This window comes from Watersipora subatra, chromosome 5 (genome assembly GCF_963576615.1).
Source record: "Watersipora subatra chromosome 5, tzWatSuba1.1, whole genome shotgun sequence".
NCBI classification, from domain to species: Eukaryota; Metazoa; Bryozoa; class Gymnolaemata; order Cheilostomatida; family Watersiporidae; genus Watersipora; species Watersipora subatra.
In genome coordinates this window covers 61,609,549-61,632,079 of record NC_088712.1, presented here as the reverse complement: position 1 = coordinate 61,632,079, position 22,531 = coordinate 61,609,549, and positions in this window count along the sequence as shown.

The following is a 22,531-nucleotide window of genomic DNA, read 5'->3' as shown; positions in this document are numbered from 1 at the left end:
CTTATCTACAAGCTAGGGCCGAACTACAATGCCCCTTTGTGACAAGAATATTTCTTTATTTTACTTGAGTTTGCAGAAAACTTCCAGACGCGTTAATGCTAATCACAAGTGTCCTTTAGCGAGATATTGCCAAAGACGAGGCTGGGCCGTAGTCTACACACACAAAAAAAACAACAAAGGTCCACGTAGTTATGAGCAAAAACAAAAGAATCCACCCAAATATCTCACCAATCCGATGAGCAGCACACACAAAAACTAAACCAATCGACAGAGCCACCCATCATGTCAAAATATTCCAAGTTTCAAGTCATGTCTTGCACAACTCACCTTATGGTTTCTCAAAACTTGTCCCACAGTCCCTATTAATTTGAGACTGTCCGATTTCGGTTTTAGATATGGTCGCCGCTAGCCTAGCCTAACATCATGATTCAACATCTCAGTAACTATCGGGGCATTGCTAAAAGAGGGAATCAAAAAGTTCGGGAGCATTCAGCAATGCCCCGATAGTTACTGAGATGTTGAATCAGGACGTTAGGCTAGGCTAGCGGTGACCATTTCTAAAACAGCAATCGGACAGTCTCAAATTAATAGGGACTTCGGGACAAGTTTTGAGAAACCATAAGGTGAGTTGTGCAAGACATGACTTGAAACTTGGAATATTGTGACATGATGGGTGGTTCTGTCGATTGGTTTAGTTTTTGTGTGTGCTGCTCATCGGATTGGTGAGATATTTGGGTGGATTCTTTTGTTTTTGCTCATAACTACGTGGACCTTTGTTATTTTTTTGTGTGTAGACTACGGCCTGGCCTCGACTTTGGCAATATCTCGCTAAAGGACCCCTGTGATGCTAATGCTTGCTTTCTGTTACATATCGCTGTCAAAACCATTCTACATTCAACACAACCAACTTTCAACTTCCCAACACAACTTTCAAACTGTGTATATTACACAGCAGCTTGCCATTTTACTTTTAATATTGCATTTCAAAGATATAATAAATATATTTCATTATTGCTGTTGTTAGTTAAATTACGTACGGTAGGTTAGGCCTACAGCTTGAATTAATATTTATTTTATTGTTGTAAAACATTGGTTTGAGATAGTAGTAGATTAGGTCTGATTTTTATACAACCTTTTGCTTTGCATAATTGACCTATTAAATTTCATTTCAAAACAACTTGACAACTATCATGGACATACAACCTCCTAGAACACCATGTCGTCACACTGGCCGTCCACGTGCCACCCAATTATTACGGAGGAGAAATAGAAGGTCCTCACAGCAACCATCAACGTCAAATGCTAATGTTCAACAACACGCTACTCAAAATAATAACAACAACTCATCTGATTCAGAGAATTCTGACCTTTTGTAACTACTTTTTCAACAACCAGCAGTACCCTTTTTTTCCATTATCACTTTGGTCGTGGGCTGTGTGACAGGGGAGTTTCTAGTAATATATTACTTACAATAGAGCATTCACTTTCACCACCAATAACTGCCAATCACGAGGTTAAGGATTGTACAGACTATAAGCTCCGCTATTACAGTATTGATAAAGCATTGATTAATATGTCTGTGCGCAGGTTAATAGTCCCTGACATTTCTGTTCATCAATTCATCAATTCTAATGACTTAATTCATTAACTAGAAGAAAGGCAACTGCATCACTGTTCAATACAAGTCACTGACAAGCGTATTTGCTCTCATTTAGCAAAATAATCACCTAATGAATACATCAAGCTTGTGTGGCTGAATTGATAAGGGGTTGGACTTGCAAACTGGTGGGTTAGAGATCAAATCTTAGGCAATATGGATTCTTTATTTCAAGATTTTAATAGCTATTGCTGGAACTACAGACATATGCACAAACGTTGAGAAATATATAGATATATACGTATAACTTGTGCTTACTTTATAAAATAAATGCTATCTTTCAATACCAATAAAAAGGGAATAGCTGGAGAAAACTTAGCTGACAATTTGTCGTGGATGCCTCTAATAATTTCTACTGCATAATTTATTCATATTTTGTTACTCCGTTGTTTGAAGCCATGACATTTTACTATTTCTTCCAGCATCTTCGTGTGGCAGCTAATGGCTACCCTTGTAGGGCAAATGTAGCATTTGAAACTTTTGTCGATTGCATTGCCAAAAGCAACCGGCAGCAGATGTGGAACTCCCACATTCACCCCTATACCTCACTCTGTGCAATCTGTCACATGGATTATAATATTATTGGAGAGTTGAACACTATTCGTTAGCAACAAAAAGCTTCTAACATTGTTAGTTGTACTTTGATATGATTACTACTTCAGTAGGATATGATTGGTTAATATCACAAGTAAGGTCTTGGTATGGGTACTGCTAAGTGCTCAATTAATTACTATTACAAGAGTTTTTGATATGTTGAAATAACATGCAGGGTTTAGACTTGCTATCATTTTTAGTAGGGCCTTTATTGGCCAGCATAACAAGCAGGGTTTTATATGTAGCTTCAAAGTGGTAACCTTGAATTGACTTTGTCCTTGATCTGTTACACTTGTTTATTTACTATGCCCACATTTCTTGCTATTGTCTCACCAGTATTAACGATGCGACTACTCTCAAATAGCAAATGCTTTTGTATGTGACTCAAACTTCTTCCATATTTGGAGGCAAAAACATAAAGCCAGATATAAAGTTATAAAAGACATAAAGACATAAAGTTATACAAGTGTACACTTAGTATACACTGTTTTGTTGTAATATCAGAAAAATGTTTGCTGTGGGACACAGACGAGCTATGAATTCTGGCTCAAGTGACAACACTTTGCTAAATGGTTCACGACGTTTAAAAAACAACTCTGGTATGTTTAAATTTGACGACGAAACCAACAATCCAACAAAGCTATGTATTTGAAAGGTTTTTTCAATATTGCATAGTAAGCGTTACTTGAAATAAATAAAACAAACAGTCAATAATGTACAGGACTATGGTTTTTTCTTTCTCATTTAATAGTTCTGGATCTGAGGTCACCTTCACAATTTTAAGTCTGATGTTAGACAGCTGAGCATTGGCTCTGTAGAACATGTCACTAATAACCATCCTGACTCAATATGAATACAATGCATTAAAGGTTTTATTGGTCAAAAGTATTGGTTCAGCTGTCAAAAATTGTTTGCCTTATGAAACATAAAATACTATGGAGAGGAAAAATAATATATATGTCATTTTGCGGAATGTATTGTTTGTAGCTTCTACTTGAGCACCTGTACACTAGGTAAAGTGTTTTTGTCTTTTTAGTAAAACCTGAATGACTTAGAGTGATAAAAAGAAATTTTGCAGATTCACCTGCGAGGCTCCTATCAACTAATGGTAAGCAAGTTTCTGCTTTATGTTCATGTTAAAAAGTGAATTACAGGAAAGTTAAAGTTAAAAAGTTTTTGTAGGCTGTCGACTCCAAAAAATTGATATATATCCATTAAATTATATTTCATCATGCTTAAAGAATGTCTTCTATAGAAATATTTTAGGAATTTAAGAGAAACAAAAGCTACAATTTTTAAAGAACTGTAAATCAAGGTTTATGATAGTAGAAAAACCTTTTTTCTGAAAGTAGTAGCGAAAGTAATAATAATAGTAGTAGCAGTAGTATTAATACTAGCAGTAAAAGTAGTAGTAGTAGTAGTTGTATTAGTAGTAATAGTAGTATTAATAGTAGTAATAGTAGTATGAATAGTAGTAATATTAGTAGTAGTAGTAGTAGTAGTAGTAATAGTAGTAGTAATATTATTAGTAGTAGTAGTAATATTAGTAGTAATATTATTAGTAGTAGTAGTAATATTAGTGGTAGTAGTAATAGTAGGAGTATTAGTAATACTAGTAGTAATAGTAGTGGTAGTAATAGTACTAGTAATAATAATAGTTACAGCAATAGTAGCAGGAGTGATTAGTAGTAATAATACTACTAATAGTGGTATTACCAAAAAAGTGACAATTTTTAAAGAACTGTAAATCAAGTTTATGATCTTGCAGAAAAACCGTTTCTCTGAGAGTTACTGCTAATACTACTAATAGTAGTATTAACAGTAACAGTAGTGGTGGTAGCAATAGTAATAGTAGTAGCCATAGTAGGTAAACATTCCTTGTAGAGAAAAAGTTCATCTAGTTATTCGTACTCTCAAGCCTATTTAAGTGTTGCAATTTCAATACTAAGTAGAAATCTCATATTTGAACGATTTATAGCTTACATTTTTATTGATCCTATTTGTCTAGATTTAATTTTTAGGGAAACTAAATATTTATATGTCAATATTCACTTAGAATTGCTACTGTAGGTTTGATGTACACTTTCCGGCTGGTAAACATATTATCTGAGCTATTAATCTATATATATATATACATGTATATATGTATATATATATATATATATATATAGACAAAGTGGATGCTGCACAGCTCGTTACAGAGTGCTCAATGATAAATCAGAGCTAAATTATAAAATATTTATAAGTGGAACTTCACTCTATAAGTTAAACATTTTATTACTAATAGTTTCATGTGGTACAATCAGTATCACACTTTTCAGATAAAATGTCTAAAAAGACATTTTAGACATTTTTTTAGACATTTTATCTGAAGAGTGTGATACTAATTGTACCACATGAAACTATTAGTAATAAAATGTTTAACTTATAGAGTGAAGTTCCACTTATAAATATTTTATATATATATATAAATAAATATATATATATATAAATAAATATATATATATATATATATGTATATATATAGAACTATATCTCCCAACTAGGAGGCTTCTATCAATATATAATCCATGTTAGGAGGCTCTGAAAAATTAGGAGGCGTCCAGGGAGCCTCCTAATTCTAGCAGTGTTTATAGTGCTTAACAACCCTATAGAAGTATTTTAAACATGATTCCCATAATCGCCTTATATATATATATTCATATATATGGAAAAGAGGAGACAACTCCAACATAAATGTGTAATTTTTTATCAATAAATTATAAACCCTAGGAGGCTCTTATATATGGAACTAGGAGGCATATATCAATTTTAAAACATTCTTACTTTTAACTGTTTTGGTATCGTTTCAGTTAATAGCACAATCTATTTAAAAACATATTGCAATAAGTTTATGACTAAGCATCAGCAAATACAAAGAATTAGCAGCTATGTCGGATACAGTCAGTTTTGCTAATATTCATGATAGCTTTATTAGATTTGAGAAATAAAGTTGTATATAAACAAACTACAATACATTACAATTTATTTGCTGACCCTCTTTATAGTTTTCAAGACTGCCATTTAAGCATTCCCTTTTTTTGCAAGGTTTCTCATTGATCTGATCTCTTTTGTGAAAATTCACAATAATTGCACATTATGGTTTCAACTGATGTTTAAGCATGGCTGTAGTAAAAGTTTAAATAAGTCTATAATCAGTACAATTCATATTTTCGATGCCGTTGCATCCAGCCACAAAATAAATCTTTTTTTGAAACTTTGCATCCAAACGCAATACCTGAGAGATGGTTTTTTAGTCGAAGAATTGATTTTTTAAATTTATTGAAGTAAAGTGGCAAAAGTATAACCACAGTATATAACAGCTAGAGAGATGTGGCTGTTATAATGTTGCTGTGGCTGTTAGGACTATTAGTTCTTCACCCATGTAGTCTACTAGAGCTTGGTAGCAGCAGAATGACTACATGTAAGGGAGCAAGTCACATTCGGTAAGTTGTTCATGTTATTTTAGTCAATTTACAGTTTATTTACTTGAAACATACAGTTGTAGAAAAGCAGTATAAATTTTATTTAATATTGAAATAGGACTAGCGTGAAAAAAGTATGTTTCAATTATTATAATTTTTAAGGAATGTAGCACAGAACACGTTTGATATATTTTTTACATCCGTTTATGTCATCCAATTGCTGATATTGTTCTGCATAGAAAAGTCAAGAAAGGTCAGCATTATATTACCAAAAAGGAAAAAATCAAAACTTTTTGTAAAGTCCTAATTTTTGACTTTATTATTGTTACACGAATGTTCAGTTTTGTAACATCAACACAGACACGCCAGCTGACAATTAATAGTTATTTTAGTGAATCAGTTAATTCTCCAACTTTAATCTATTTTCAGTTATTATTATTATAATTTTTGATGTTTTTTATAATGATAAGTAACGTTATTAATGTGGTTCTACCAACAGTCAAAACTGTTATTAGAATAACATGATCATAAAGTAATTGTATTATTGTTATCATGAATAGTGAGAGTTTGCGTATTTCAGTTATGATTTTGTAAGTAATAGTAGTACATGCATAGGCATAAGCAAGTAAGTGGGTATATGCAGCCTTTGAATTTTGAAACTTTTAGTATTTAGTTTGAATCTTGTGTAGTAATTGTGTAGTAATTAAGAGCTTAGCTGTTTTATAGAGCTTCAGTAGTAGGAGGCAGACATTCAAGTTTGCCAAAAAAAACCTAACCAGTGAACTAAAATGTGTATTTTGCATTCATTTTGGTTTGTATATCTGTTTATGCTACTTGAATTATCTTTTCATTTTTGTAGAAACTTGGTAAGCATTATTGCCAAGATGGCATATTTATCAGATGGTAGAGAGTATTAGACAAAGTTGGATGTTCTTTTCTAGAAAAGGTATGTTGCTAATTACACGTTGGTTTTCATAAAAAATATGTCAAAATAATCAAGGTTTCATCTACCGAAATTTATAATATTTTTTAACATATACATAATTATAGATTACAAACTATAAAACATTATATCAGTAAGGTTGTATTTTGAAATGTAGTAAAGTTTGACGTTTTGGCAAAGTCACTATGATAAGCAAAACTTTAAATTCACCAACACAAAATATACTGTACAAAGTTTTACTGTAACTAGCAAATGTATACCTGACGTAAGAATGTAACAGCATGCCCAAAAGTAGTTTTTCTTTGTATAGTTGCAAATAATCAATGACGCTTTAGTTATAGATAACTGCTGGATGAGAAGCATTGATGGCCCACACCAAAGACTGATTTGCAGACATCAAATTAAAGGTATGCGATATTGCAATAAGTTGCTGTAAAATAGCACATTATACATGAGAGCCAAAAATTAGTGTAATAATTTGATATAGCCATAGCTTCAGTAAGAAAAGTTGTTAATTTTTACAGGCATTGTATTATTTAAACGCTTACATAAACCATTATGCCACTTTTGTGTTCTATTCATCTATTATTGGCAGATTACATAATATAAATAGCGCAAACCAATCAAAGGAATGTAGCGTAGCAAAGAGATTTAGTATTGCTCTTCTTAGTCTTTATGAGTCATGGTTGCAATTGCTGAGCAATTGCATAATTATATAAAATGAATAGTTTTCCATGGTTACTCATTACCACTTTTAGTTACTCAGTCAACACTGAGAGTAATTATCAGATTTGAGATATCATGTTTAGAGGCAGGAGATTGACAAATATTTTGTTGGTTTTTACTCTTACCCTACCATATGCGAATTTATGCTAAATCTATCAGCAACTGCCGTATGCATATTTTTGCAAATTTTCCAACAATTGCGTGGTCACCTAATTTTATTATTCATTAAAAACATAACGGATGATTTTAAAACTTTGATGGTATTGTCAGTGTGGTTCAAATATTTCTCTAATAGATTAGTCTAAGATAACCAAGCAGTTTCAAATTTTTTTTTGAGAATTTCCAAAATAAAAATGGACATTTTTTGTGTAAGTTTTGTTAAGTATCGCGCAAGTCAGAAAACATATAATTACTTACATGTATGTTGATGACATTATAGTCAATTCAAATTCAGATTTTTGTGATTACACAGATAATTAAATTAGCAGCAGTGACTCTGATGATAGTGAAAATAATAGTTTTTTAAGTGTAAGGGACATTGTAGAGCATCGTTTTAGCTTTGTAGCGATTGTAGCTTCACATAGCTTTAGCAATGCACAAAGTGAAGGTACATTGATTTTTGCATAGCACTTTACGTTAACATTTTAGCAAAATAAAATATATTACAAAAAGTTTATAGATAAACTTTGAAGTTGAAACAAAATAGTATACATGCTTCATGTACATATCATGAAGCTAAATTGGCAATTTTCGGTGAAATGGCTGGCGGTAGGCCGGTAGCTTAGTTTGTACATGGGTGGCAGTAAAAGGGTAAAGCTATAAAATAATTAGAGATACAAGTGTATGTATTTCCTTTTGAATGATTTAGTGAACTTTGATGATTCAAGACAATGAGTTTGGCGAATGATATATATATATATAAGATGCTGCTGAAGTTGCGCAATTCAACTCATGGCTTTTAATTATTACCTCAAAATGTTGAAAACACGCGATAGGAAGGGCCAGAACACTACTAAAACTCATAGTTACTCAAACCTGAAATACAGTAGGTTTTATACAAATTACTGTACAATAACAAAACTGCAAAACTATTGGTTAAAATATAAATAGCAATATATATTATTATTTTTGGCCTTCGGTATCGGGCAGCATGTATGCAGTTTGTTTGCTGATGTTAACAAAAGTTTTACTAATAAGCTACATAATTTGCTCAATTATTTGTGTCAACTTTAAAATTTAAAACAAATGTAGTGTTAGCACTTTTAGAATATACTACAAACAACGCAGAGGAACTTTTTGTGGCATATGACTTGAATTTAAAAGTTCTCTGAAAATGCAACTTGTATTTGCCCATTTTAATACTTTAAAATGTCAAAGGGAGCTCATAATGAAAGCAACTTTAATATAATTTCAAGATGCTCAAAGCGGTACGGATGTTATGTTAACAAACATTAAACGGTCACTCTGTACTATGGTTAGTAAGTATTTACATGTATTTAGATTTTGCATTGATGCTTTCAATTAGGTAGTGTAGGAAATCTATTTACATTAGCTAAATTACCAGCATGTGCAATACCCAGCTTTGTTTCCTATCCATCCCAAACATTTTGCCAATGCTTATAATAATTCATTGCTCTTTTCAACTCTCATTTCTGAACCAAAGGTAGTTTTAGCAGTATAAGAACATATACTTCTCTTCCTATGGGTCTGCTCACTTTTCTGTAGCAGCAAAGGCCATTGTTTTTAAAAGGTCTGTAAGAATTGTATTACTTATTTTGACTTCCATTGGTGCTCGTAGCAAATATAATTTCAGTACAATTTGCATCAATAAAGTTATTATTACTTGTTTGTAAAGTATTTGGAGCAAAACAATATTTTATGTGCACAGCAAACATTTTTGCTGCAAGCTTACCAAAACAAAATAAAACGTTTATTTTTATGTTACATTTTAATTAAACATCATGTTCTATTCAGTTATTGCTGTCAGTACTATGCAGTTATTGCTGTCAATGTTCTTTGTGCATTCTTGGCACACTTTTATGTTAAACTTCCAATGCATTAAACACTTTAGAAATAAAGTGTCCAAACAAGGATGCATAACATGAGATTTGTCACTGGCTTGTTTTGACCTATATCTAGCACTCTTTAGCCAAAGGTGTCTAGCTTTACTAAAATATTTGGTAGTGAAATTGTACATAAATTCATTGCCTGCATACACATCAATCATGATGCCTATGCTCTTATTATGTGTGTTCTACTATTGCCTGCTTAGCTAATTCACTTTCTACTTCTCAATAGCCTCAGCCTCCGAATGAAAGCTATTGTTGTTATTCCTATTCTTTGTAACTTTATAATGAAGGAGGTTGTGGTTGGGCAGCTCATTTGCTTTTCACTCTATTAGAAATATTGCAGCACAAGTATAACTGCAGTAATAAAATCTTCACAGAATTGCATAATGTGGTCTTATTCTCCAAGGTCTTCTCACTAGCAGAAATGACCTATGTACTTATGCAATTGTGGTTTGTGCTTAAAGTGACTCATTCTCCTAATGTGGCATGGCTTGCTATCTTCTTGCATGCTAGTCAATTGATTAAATAGATTGTAAGAAACAAGCCAACCTCTCATTCCTACACAACCTAAAGACTTATCACATAAGTTCAACCTTCTAGCGAGATTGTAGCCGCTAAACATTTTGCTTTTTTCACGCGTCTAGCCATTTAGGGTTTTGCAGCAGCAGAAGAACAGACTAATCATGTCACAATTGGTATATTTGTTTGTCACAATTGTTTTATATTACTTTTGCCAATTTTGTCATTGAATTAATTGTACCATATTATGGTGAAAAGGCATCATGAAAAAGTATTTTACTTCGCCTCAATACCAATGCAAAAGGTTAGACCGGTAGTGGCCATTTTTGACCTTTAGGGCGAGCCACTTTAAATACTATATCTAAGCAACTTACTCATGTCATCAAATTGCGACGGCAAACAACAATGCATAGGTTTTCGCAGCTAATTTGGATTTGGATTTTACTGCCTTAATTGCAAGATCGTAATATTGTCAAGTTAAAAAGGTCAAGAAACCCCAACTTTATAATGCTAAAAGAATGAAATTATTACTAATTTTCATAAAATGATAACTTTGTAATTATACACAAGGGTAGCTTTGTGAGATTAACCGACACACATTAAAATAGTTATGGTAACATATAGCACAGTAGCCAGCAATTGATGAATATCTGTGACTCTGTCGATGCTCCTAACTTTTGTAACTTTTTAAAAAGCATTAAAATAATTATGGATGCTTTTTATTCTGATTAGTAGTGTTAGCTGATTGATAGCACCAAACAGGCAGAATTATTAGTAGCCTATACTATACTGCCCTGAGCAAGCAAAACGCTGTATCTTGATATTTGTAAATTGTTCAGCACAAGCACAAACGCGTTTTGGTCAAGCCTGGCATCAGTATTAGCAGTATTTTAGTTGTTTTTTTATTTATTATGGTGAGATATCCAACAATCTTTACTGAATTTTTTTTTCGTGAAACTTTAAAATCAAAGGAGTTATTTCACTTAGGGCATTTTGTTTGCTTAAATTGACAATTTACTAAGCTGGCACTAGGCAATCAAAACGCCCTATCACTGCAGATAGGGCCTTTTGATTGCTTAATTGGACTGGTTTCTCATTGTTAGTTTGCCACAAGACCATTTGCCATGACTGGATTATCAAAGGATTACAAGTTTAAATTCTGATATTAACCCGCAATTAGTCAACAAAATGATATATGTTGCAATTCCTATTACTCATCCAGTCAACAGATGGATTAAAACCCTGTAATAGCCATATTTAGCTCAAAGGTTAAGAGATGATCAAAGATCTAGGTATCCTTCAAACCAGATGTCATGAAATGAAAGGAATAAGTAAAATAGTAGTTTAAAAAAGATCAAACGCTTTTATTAAAAATAATTTAAAGCAAACAACTGAGTGCAATAATGTCAGTATTTTAAAAAAGCAAAACCTTCCAATGGACATGTAATTAAAACAAATTTTTCATCAAATCTCTGAGTCGGATCTTTAAAACGAGACTTTTGTCACTTAAATATCGTCTTGTCATAATAAATATATTATGATAAAAAATATTGCAATAAGATTGAGCACTTAGAAGTGCACTAGCTTGTATGAGCTGCCTTGAAACAACCAAATATATATGCTTCAGTTTCGCTTCCCTTTGTTTATATACTCTTTGATTACATAATGCTGCTCATAATGTCCAACTTTGTGTATGTTCAGGCCAATCAAAACGCTGTATCTGCAGATAGAGCGCTTTGATTGCCACTTTATGTGTGGTAAATGTGGATAGGGCGTTTTGCACATTGTGAAAAGTGCTATTTCTGGTGGTCTCAGATATATGAAATTTCGAGACATGTTAGATCTCAACCTAAATTACATATAAGCACAAAAAAGTGAATTTTGAAAAACTTTTCAGATAGGGCGTTTTGCTTGCTTAGGGCAGTATAAAGTTATGATAATGTATTATTTTCATTGTAATTAACAAGTTGATGCATTTTAGTCGTAATTTGATACGGATTTAAACTAGAGGCTGAGTCATAAGTAAGTGACTGGAGTAAATGAAATCCTTTAAATTGTTGAAGCTTTAAAATCTATGTTTCAATTTTGTAGAAGAATATCGCATGAGATAAAATATTACAGCTTCATAGAATTTTAGTAATGGGAGGTAGGGACACGGGTTTGCTGAAAAACCTAAAAACAACAGGCATCTTTTGCATCACTTTTTAATCTGCATAACATCTGTTTGGGCTATTAAAATTGTTTTGCTTATTTTGGTAGAAACCTGGTCACCGCATCCAAGCACTATATCCACCAGATGGAAAATGGTACGAAGCACAGCTGGACGCTTTCTTGAAGGGGGTATGTTGCTGATTAACGGTTAGTTTCCACAAGAGCGTGCCACATTAATAAAAGTTTTATTTCAAAAAATTTATAAGAAATAATATTACTATAAAATCTATGTTTGAATGCCATGGCACTGCATTTTTTAACCCTTCCAATTATAGTGGCAAAAATTGTCGATTGTGCTTCATAATATATGTTCAATCTTTATTAGCTTCAACTCTATCTAAAACCTTTTTGTTATAGATTTTATTTTTCCAACACGTTAAAAATAGTACTATTCAAAAAACTTAATGCATTCCTACTTCGTGCCTTGCTAATGCTATGTGAAGCTACGATCCCTTCGAATCTCAAAAAACAATGCTCTACCATGTTCCTTACTCTTACAAAAACTATTACTTTGACCACCATTGGAGTCACTATTGGAGCTGCTACTTTAATTATATGTGTAATCACTAAAATCTTAATCCGTCAGTCATCAACAATCATCAATAATGTTATCAACATAAGTAATTATCTGTTTTCAATTCTGGATGTACTTGCGAAAGCTATAATAGCACTAAATATTTCGAAAATCAGAAAGAACAAATGTTTCTTTTTATGTTGAGAAGTCCTAAACAAAAATTTAAAATTGCTTCGTGAGTTTAGGGTAATTTTACAGGGAAACTTTTGGACAACACTGTCAATACCATAAAAAGTCTTAAAGACTGTTAGTTATGTTGTCAACGAATAATAAAATTAAGTTACTACGCAATTGCCAGGACATTCGCAACATGCACATATGCCGGTCGTCCATTGATTTCGCCTAAATGCGCATGCAGCGGTGAAAGGGTTAATAAAATATTATGTAATCTCTAATTGAATTCCCATTTATTTAAACGCCCCTCTACTAGACCTGTACTATAATAGATGATGGTTAAAGATAGAACGCCGCCGTTCAAGTGAACGTTACTTCTTTTGAAAAAAACACATAAAAAACTATATAACACACAAACTAAGCTGTGATTCAGTGATAACATATACACTGGGCGTTGAGCTTGCAAAATGCCATCGTTAACTGCTTATTCTAAAGCTGTAGCATGTGCAAGAAATTTTAGCCTCAAATAGTAGTACAGATTTCATCATATTTGCTAAACCATTTTTTCATATATGCCGAACTATTAAGGCCGCTTAAACAATAAAATTATTATCAGCCTGATAGAGTTATTAATTATTTCCACGGTGCTGCTTTCAAAGCTTTAACGAAAACACTGTAAAGCTTAGAAGTTAGAAAACTCGCTTCAATATGCATTGACAAAAGTATTAATTGCTATTGTTGTAACTGAGTCATTGTTAGTAAAAATTTGTCAACATTTTTCTATCCATCCTGTCCAAAATCGGATCCAAAGATCAAAGAATGTTGAAGTCGCAGTCAGCTGGATGTGGTTGTGAATTAAAGGGTGACACTCTAGTTTTCAACACTTCTAGAATAGCACTCGAATGAACATGGCCTTCAAATTAAGATTCTACCTTATGTCAATTTAGCTGTATTTCAGAATGTTATAATATTGGAGTTTTGGGTCAAGGTTAAAATAGCAAGCATAACTTTGCAAATATTGACGCAACAAGATTTTAGTTTTAAATAAGGCTCTGCTTTCATATATTTGCAAATCACTAGTGCATGAATTTAAAAAAAGAACCCAAGGGTATATTTCTCTTTGTGTAGTAGCATCTAATCAAAAATGCATTGATTTTAAATAAGTGCAGAGTGACATACATGGATTATCAACACCGAAGAGTGATTTTCAGACATCAAATTAAATGTGGGTGATGCTATGATAAGTGGCTTTAAACTAACACAATGTACTAGGGAACCAAGCGTGATTATTTTGCTGTAGCTCAAATGCAGTAGAAAAAATAAAGGTGTCTAACTTTTCAAGTATTTCAGTCAAATTCGTTGCCTACATAAATGCTGACACTAGTCTTTGTGTTCTGCTGCTGTCAGGTTACAAAACATAGCTCTCCTAGTCAGAGGCATTTAGGTATCTAAAGCAATCTAGGCATTAGTGGTTTCAATGAACACCTGAACAATGGTGTTTAATCACATTGCTTGACCCCATAGGTCAAGTATTAGCCTAATTAATGACTCAATAAATAGCTACCCAGTCAGGTCACACTAAGCTTAGCAGCAATCGTTCTGAACACTGGCCATTGAGACTGCTCAATGAATGTTAATCCTGATAATTTCTCTAATAATTTGAAGCAAATAGAAATCCAAACTGCTCTATCGCATGCATGCAAGTGGCACACCATTTAGTTTCATATTTAGCTACTAAAGTAGTATATAGAAGTGGTCATCAAAGTACCTTATACAGTATATGTGTGTTTTGAATAACAATACATTGGTTAAGTATTATATTACTAAATGAGAAATGACACTAACGAGCATTAATGTCCTTATTGTTCACTTGTATCTTAGAAACCATCAATTCTGTTTTGACTTGCAGCACGTAAACCAGCTTATTTAACTTTTGAATGGAGCTGAGCAATGATATGTGATTCATCAAAGCCATAGCTTATCAGATTTTTATAAATGATAATTCACATTATTTACTATTTCAGTCAGCAGAAAACGGTAAAGTGCAGAGAAAATAGCAGAATTTGACAAGTACTGGACTGAAAAATCAGGCAAACTGCCAACAAGATCAGTGTTGGATGCTAAACACTCAACGCTGCCTAACAGAAGTGTTACAGTGATTCGGGCTCGAGCCAACAACTTGCTAAAGAAGGCTGCGAGAAAAAATGCCAGCTGAATTTTTTATGTTGTTGAACCTTCTTATTATCATTGCGTTGTATTTGTCAATAAATGTGCTCTTTTTGAAGACTAAAAGAGACCAACTATGCAGTAATGCACTTGTATAGTTATTTTGTATCAAGCAGTCTTAGCTATTATTTTATGTACAGAAAATGTGCATAAAACAATGACTATGATAGATAATACAATACCAACAATAGATATTATCTGTTGTACTGCACTGTACACTATGATGTATTATTCAAGAAACAAGCTCTAAGATAAATTATAATAATTCTTTTAAAGAAAAACTAAATATAAGGAAATATGCCGCAGCAGCCAGTCTACTGACAACTTACTGTCAAACCGACAAGCCCAAAAAATTACTTAGAACGCTGTGCTTGACTAAAAACAATCAGAAATTCACTACACAATGAGAAATATATCTTTTTGGGTCATTTTCCAAATTTAAGTGAATGTGTCTGAGTAGAATGTTCTATCAATTTCTTGACAGTTCAGGGCATTATTATTACTGGTAAAATGTGAATAATAGCACTCAGTATTACTATTAATCCATAAAACCACCCAAAGTCAAGAGATCTAAAGTTAGAAAAAATTTGGTACTGTGCTGGGTCCAGCCCGACTGAACATTGCTAACAATAAATTGCAGTAAGAAAGAAGTTTTGAAAAGCGAAAATTCCCTCAAGATAGAATGTTATTGTATTTTTATTGGCTCTCTATGTGACATTAAGTTTTCCCCTGGGTTCTACATAGGCACAATGGGCTTGTTTGGAATCTACCCAATTTACGGTGCTGTGGTATTGCGCAGGTTTTGCAACCTGACACTCCATTCCCGAGTGGGGAAATGTTTTTACTTTACGTTCTAAGAGTGGCTTAAGATGAATAGAAAGACATTGCTGTTATTGTATGTTAGATTGAGTAACTAAGTATGTTGTGCAAGTAATTCATATTATTACTGTAGATAATATGCACAGCAAGCAAAAATGTGTGTGTTTCATTTTAGCAATCACAGTAACTGAGTTGCGTCCATGCATTGTTACCAACTAATTTTTTTTAAGTTTTTGTATGCAGTGCAGCAGCGATATGTGACTGAATAAGAAACTATAACATAGACCATATTTACAAATATTGAGTTACATTATTCGTTTATATTAGTGAGCAGAAAGTTATGCAGCCTAAAAGAAAATTGAGAGTTCAAAAAGCCATGATCGGAAGATTGAGGCAAACTACCAAAAATGCCAGAGCTGTATACTGTTAAAAGAAATTGGTGTTTGAAAATTATAATGATGACTTATGCCCGAGCCCACAACTTACTCAAGAAGCTGCAAAATTAAACTGGCAGCAGGGTCTTCTTGTTGTTGAGGCATTTGTAATATCGCATTAAACTTGACGTCTGAATAAATTTACTCCGTTTGGTGACTAAGCAACGACCATTCTATGGTACTTGACTAGTTGAATTTTTTAGTATCAAGCATGGTGGCTGTTCTTGTTTTAAATACAAATTTATTGATTCCTACGTTAAAGTTTAACATACTATACAATATGTAGGTTCTAACAACAATTATTGTTGTTTTATACAGATTGTTGTTTTATTGTACAGATTATAGCAGACTCTTAGTTGATCTATAAGTGATAGCAACATCCCAAATTATGTGTAAGCCATGGCACCTCTGCATTGATATGTAAGTTATAGCAACCTCCTAAATGATATATAAATAACAGCAGCTTCCTAATTACTATATAATTCATTGCAGGCTCCTAACTGATATATAAATAGTAGCTACCAACTATATAAAATTCAAATTATAGTAAACTCTTTTGTGATCTATAAGTCATAGCAACATCCTAAATTCTATGTAACCCATAGCAACCACTGCAATGATATGTAAGTTATAGCAACCTCCTAAATGATATATAAATAGCAGCAGCCACCTAGTTAATATATAATTCATAGCAGTCTCCTAACTGATATATAAATAGTACTGTAGCTACCAAATATATGAAATTCAAATTATAGCAAACTCTCAGGCGATCTATAAGTGATAGCAGCATCCTAAATTATATGTAACCCATAGCAGCCTCTGCAATGATATGTAAGTTATAGCAACCTCCTAAATGATATATAAATAGCAGCAGCCTCCTAATTAATATACAATTCATAGCAGCCTACTAACTGATATATAAATAATTGCTATCAACTATGGAAAATTCAAATTATAGCAAGGTCTTAGGTGATGTATAAGTGATATCAACATCCTAAATTATATGTAACTCATAGCAGCATCTGCAATGATATGTAAGTTCTAGCAACCTCCTAAACAATATATAAATCTCAGCAGCCTCCTAATTAATATATAATTCATAGCAGCCTCCTAACTGATATATAAATAATAGCTATAAACTATGAAAATTCAAATTATAGCAAGGTCTTAGGTGATCTATAATTGATAGCATCATCCTAAATTATATGTAACTTATAGCAGCCTTTGCAATGATATGTAAGTTATAGCAACCTCCTAAATGATATATAAATATCAGCAGCCTCCTAATTAATATATAATTCATAGCAGTCTCCTAACTGATATAGAAATAATAGCTATCAACGATGGAAAATTCAAAATATAGCAAGGTTTCAGGTGATCTATAAGTGATAGCATCATCCTAAATTATATGAAACTCATAACAGCCTCTGCAATGATATGTAAGTTATAGCAAGCTCCTAAATGATATATAAATATCAGCAGCCTCCTAATTAATATATAATCCATTGCACCCTCCTAACTGATATATAAATAATAGCTATCAACTATGGAAAATTCAAATTATAGCAAGGTCTTAGGTGATCTATAAATGATAGCATCATCCTAAATTATATGTAACTCATCGCAGCCTCTGCAATGATATGTAAGTTATAGCAACCTCCTAAATGATATATAAATATCAGCTGCCTCCTAATTAATATATAATCCATAGCAGCCTCCTAACTGATATATAGATAATTGCTACCAACTATGTGAAATTCAAATTATATCAATTTCTCAAATGATCTATAAGTTATAGCAACATACTTTATTATATGTAAATCAGAGCAACTTCTAAAAGAAACAAGTTATAGCAAACTCCTAAATGATATAAGTTACGGCATCTTACTAAAGGGTATGTAAGCTATGCCATGCTATGTAATGTTTCCATTGTAACTATTACATAAGTTACAATGGTAACATTCTAATTTATGTGTAATTTGTAGCAATCTGCTAACTGGTAATCATTATTTTTGCTTACTCATTGAGGTATAAATTATTTTACCTTCAAATTGATATGTAATTTACAACAACCATCTAGACATTCTCCAAGTTTTGACAGTTTTTCTAGTATGCATATATACAAAGTATGATAAGGCGATGAATATATATTGTATGATACCATATTCTCCTAAAATTTCCATAAAAATATATAATAATTAGGAGGTGAATAAATATATATATATCTACAATGTAGATAAATTAGACCATATAGGAGGCTTACCCATATATATTTGCGTTAACTCCTAATCCCTTATATTCCGCAACCTCCTAACTGGTATATATTTATTCAACTCCTAACTCGGAAATATGGGTATACATATATATATATATATAGACAAAGTGGATGCTGCACAGTTCGTTACAGAGTGCTCAATGATAAATCAGAGCTAAATTATAAAATATTTATAAGTGGAACTTCACTCTATAAGTTATACATTTTATTACTAATAGTTTCATGTGGTAGAATCAGTATCACACTTTTCAGATAAAATGTCTAAAAAGACATTTTAGACATTTTTTTAGACATTTTATCTGAAGAGTGTGATACTGATTGTACCACATGAAACTATTAGTAATAAAATGTTTAACTTATAGAGTGAAGTTCCACTTATAAATATTTTATATATATATATAAATATATATATATGTATATATATATATATATATATATATATTCCAATGTAGTGTGTTAAAGCTGCCAAATAGTGCTCAATGAGTGATCAGAGCTTAAATATAAAATTTATTCATGTAAAACCTTAGATAAAAAACAACTTCATTACTATTAGTTTCATGTCTGTTACGCAGACAATCATCAGATAAAATTGTTTTGGTCCAACTGAGTTATATATGTAAGAGAGGTGTAATTACTATAACGACTGATAGAATGTCGGCATGTGGAAGCTAGCTCGTTACGCTTGTTGAGTGAGCTCATTTCTGGTTTTGTGAGGATGATGTACTTTTCTGATATGCACAGGTTACAACGCTTGTAGCGTTGTAACCTGTGCATATCAGAAAAGTACATAGAAGTCTATGTATAGAAGTCTATGTGATGAGTATGGCCTTAATAAACCACAACACTGGTGGGAAGCTCCTGGTAAGGAGCTTCCCACCAGTGTTTTATAGAGCTGTTTTATACAATTTTATGTTTTTAGAGCTGTTTTATACAATTTTATTCTATTTTGTTGCATTTTATTCAACTTCTTAAATTTTATTTCACCCTGTTTCGTTCTACATGTATTTTGTTCTATCATATTTGATTCTGGTCTGCTCAACCCTATTTTGTTTTATTCTATTCTATCTCATTCTATTCCATTCTTTTTTATTCCATTCCAACCCACTCCATAAAATTCCAACCTATACCACCCCATTTCATCCCATTCCATGCTATCCTCTTCTACCCCATCCATCTTATCCCATCTATAGTCAATCTCAATTGACTTGCCACTAGGATCCTTTTTTGCTACTTCAATTTTTGATATACATAAATGATTTGCTTACAATGTCCTTGATGAGTGCCCTGTGTATGCATACACTTATGCCACATTTTTGGTTGAATGCAACACCGAAATCAAACTATTAAAACGAGAGTGTGATTCTACCATCAAACAAACTCACCAGTGTTGAGCACCCAATTGTATGAAGATCAATATGCACAAGTCACACTTTTTATCTCAATATAGATACTGTATCTTTCAATATGCTTGTACATGTGGGAGATTCTGTCACATTTTGTCTAAAATTCTCTCAGATAGCATAACATTCTGTCTGTCATAGATCAACAAAATTATCCGCTTCAGCACAAGTGATGATCTTGCATGGCCTAAACATATTGATCATGTTTGCAGCAAGCTTTCACCAAGCATGTTTTTTTTTGAGGCAATTCAGGTATTTTATAAACAACAAGATAGCTCTACTGTTTTAATTGCGATGTCTCCACTATCATCTGATTAATGGCTTTGATATATACTTCCCCTCTCACCATATTGACAACAGAAAAGGATAGTCTTCTTACTTAAATCTATGGTAGGATTTGTGTACTATTGATCACATATTCCAGCTTACCACACTTCTACTCATCATAGCACAAAATCTTAGAACATATTGCTTAAAACCAAACCTGCTCATTTTCGCATATGTGTTACAGGTTTCAAAATTCTATGTAAACTATGCCCATGATACTCATATTTATTCTTCCATGTATATATTTATATATATATATATATATATATATATATATATGATCAACATGATTTTATATTTCACGACATCAACATACTAAATCCTTCATTGCATGTTTCATTTTATGAACTTTCTGCTACTGCAACTTACAATTCAATATTCCAGCTTTTGCGCAATACTATTAGATTACCAACTTTAAAACACGCCTGTTCAACTTACACAATAATTTCTGATTTCTGTCTTTCCACTTTTTAAAAATTTCTTTTGGAATGTAAGGAAAAACGCCACTTTTGGTGAAGATTATCAATGCCAACAAAAGTTATACATACATCCAGTTCCATCTTGTTCCTTCCTGTTTTATTCCTTTCTATCTTGTTCCATCTCGCTACATCCCGTTTCATCCTGTTTTGCTCCATTTCGTCCAGTGTTGTCAGACTCCATTTCGTTTCACACAATCCAATTTCATCCTGTTCTATTTTGTCCCATCCCATTCTGTCATATCCAATTCCGTCTTGCTTCATTCAGTCTCATCTCATCTCGTTCTATCCTGTTCTGTCTCATTCCATTTTGTTTCATCCAGTTCATTTTGTTCCATCCCGGTTCGCCCTGTTCTTGTCCCATGTCATCTTGTTTTGTTTTGTTCTGTCTCATTTCACCTCCTTCCACTTTTTTCCTTCTGTCCCTTCCCATTCCGTTCTGCCCTGTTTCATCCCATTCTACTCGTTTTACCCGTTCCTATTCTAACTCATCCCATTCTATCCCATTTTTTCCCATTCTGACAGATTTCATCCCATTCTACCCCAACCCAATTTATTCATTCTATCCCATTACATTCCTTCATATTACGTTCTAGCTTGTTTCCTTTCATCCAATTTCATTTCATGCCATTTTATTTTATTGCTTTAGACTACATTAAGTAATCAAGAATAGATGGTCTTGTTTGTTTCTTCATAATTTTAATAATAACAATGACTATATTATAAATATTATATTTATAATATAATTGTGTATTTTGTATCTGACATTTTTAGGTGGTTGTTTACATAGGAGCAAAAAATACAGGAAGGTTATTGAACCGATAGCTGGTAATCTTCAACAGGAAGCTACACGTACCTCCAAATGGAAAGAATGCATGAACCAGTAGGAGAAATTTGTAACGATGACAGGTCAGCATTTGTTGATAAAACATTCAAATTTTGTCAGTTGAGAAGTTTCATACGCTGTGATACTGAGTAAATTTACTAGCGGAAGTACTACTTGCGGAAGTTGTATATAAACATTGTAGGTGAAATAAAAGTTGCAAATTTTTGTTTAAAGCCTAATGTAGAAATCATTGGGCTCACCAGGAAACAGTATTGGAGTGATGATGTTTGCTAAGGGAGCCCTGGTTCTCATCATTTGGAAGGCATTTGATGCCAGCTACTGCTTGAGACCATTGCAGAGCTATCAGCAGGTTGTGGCAGACCATGAGCGGACGAAGTTCATCTCTGACACCATTCTTCACCATCAGTTTTTGATATCATTGGCAGTTTTTGAGTCAATTTTCATAGTTTCACAGGTAAGTTCATATGTGCCACTATTGATATGAAGCAATGGAGATAGCAGGCACATGGTCTACTTGACTACACTGGCCTTTTGACTCAGACCTCACAGAACAAAGAGAAGAAAGAGAATAATTATGACAAACAGTTTGACGATAAAACTTTCTACAATCTATCCACATTATTCGTTTTCTTCTGTTCTTTTTTATAACATTCTCTATTTGTTCCTATTGCCAACAAGTTGATCAAATAATCATGGGCTGATCTGCAACTGAATGCAAGTGTTAGACAAAATGTTTTTAAGGTACTTTGTTATTGGCTTTTTTAATATGTTGTGTTTCCTTCTGAATTTCAAACCTTATTCAAATTCATTAAACACAGTACCGTCCAGTGCCAGATCTTGGTCTACTATCACATAA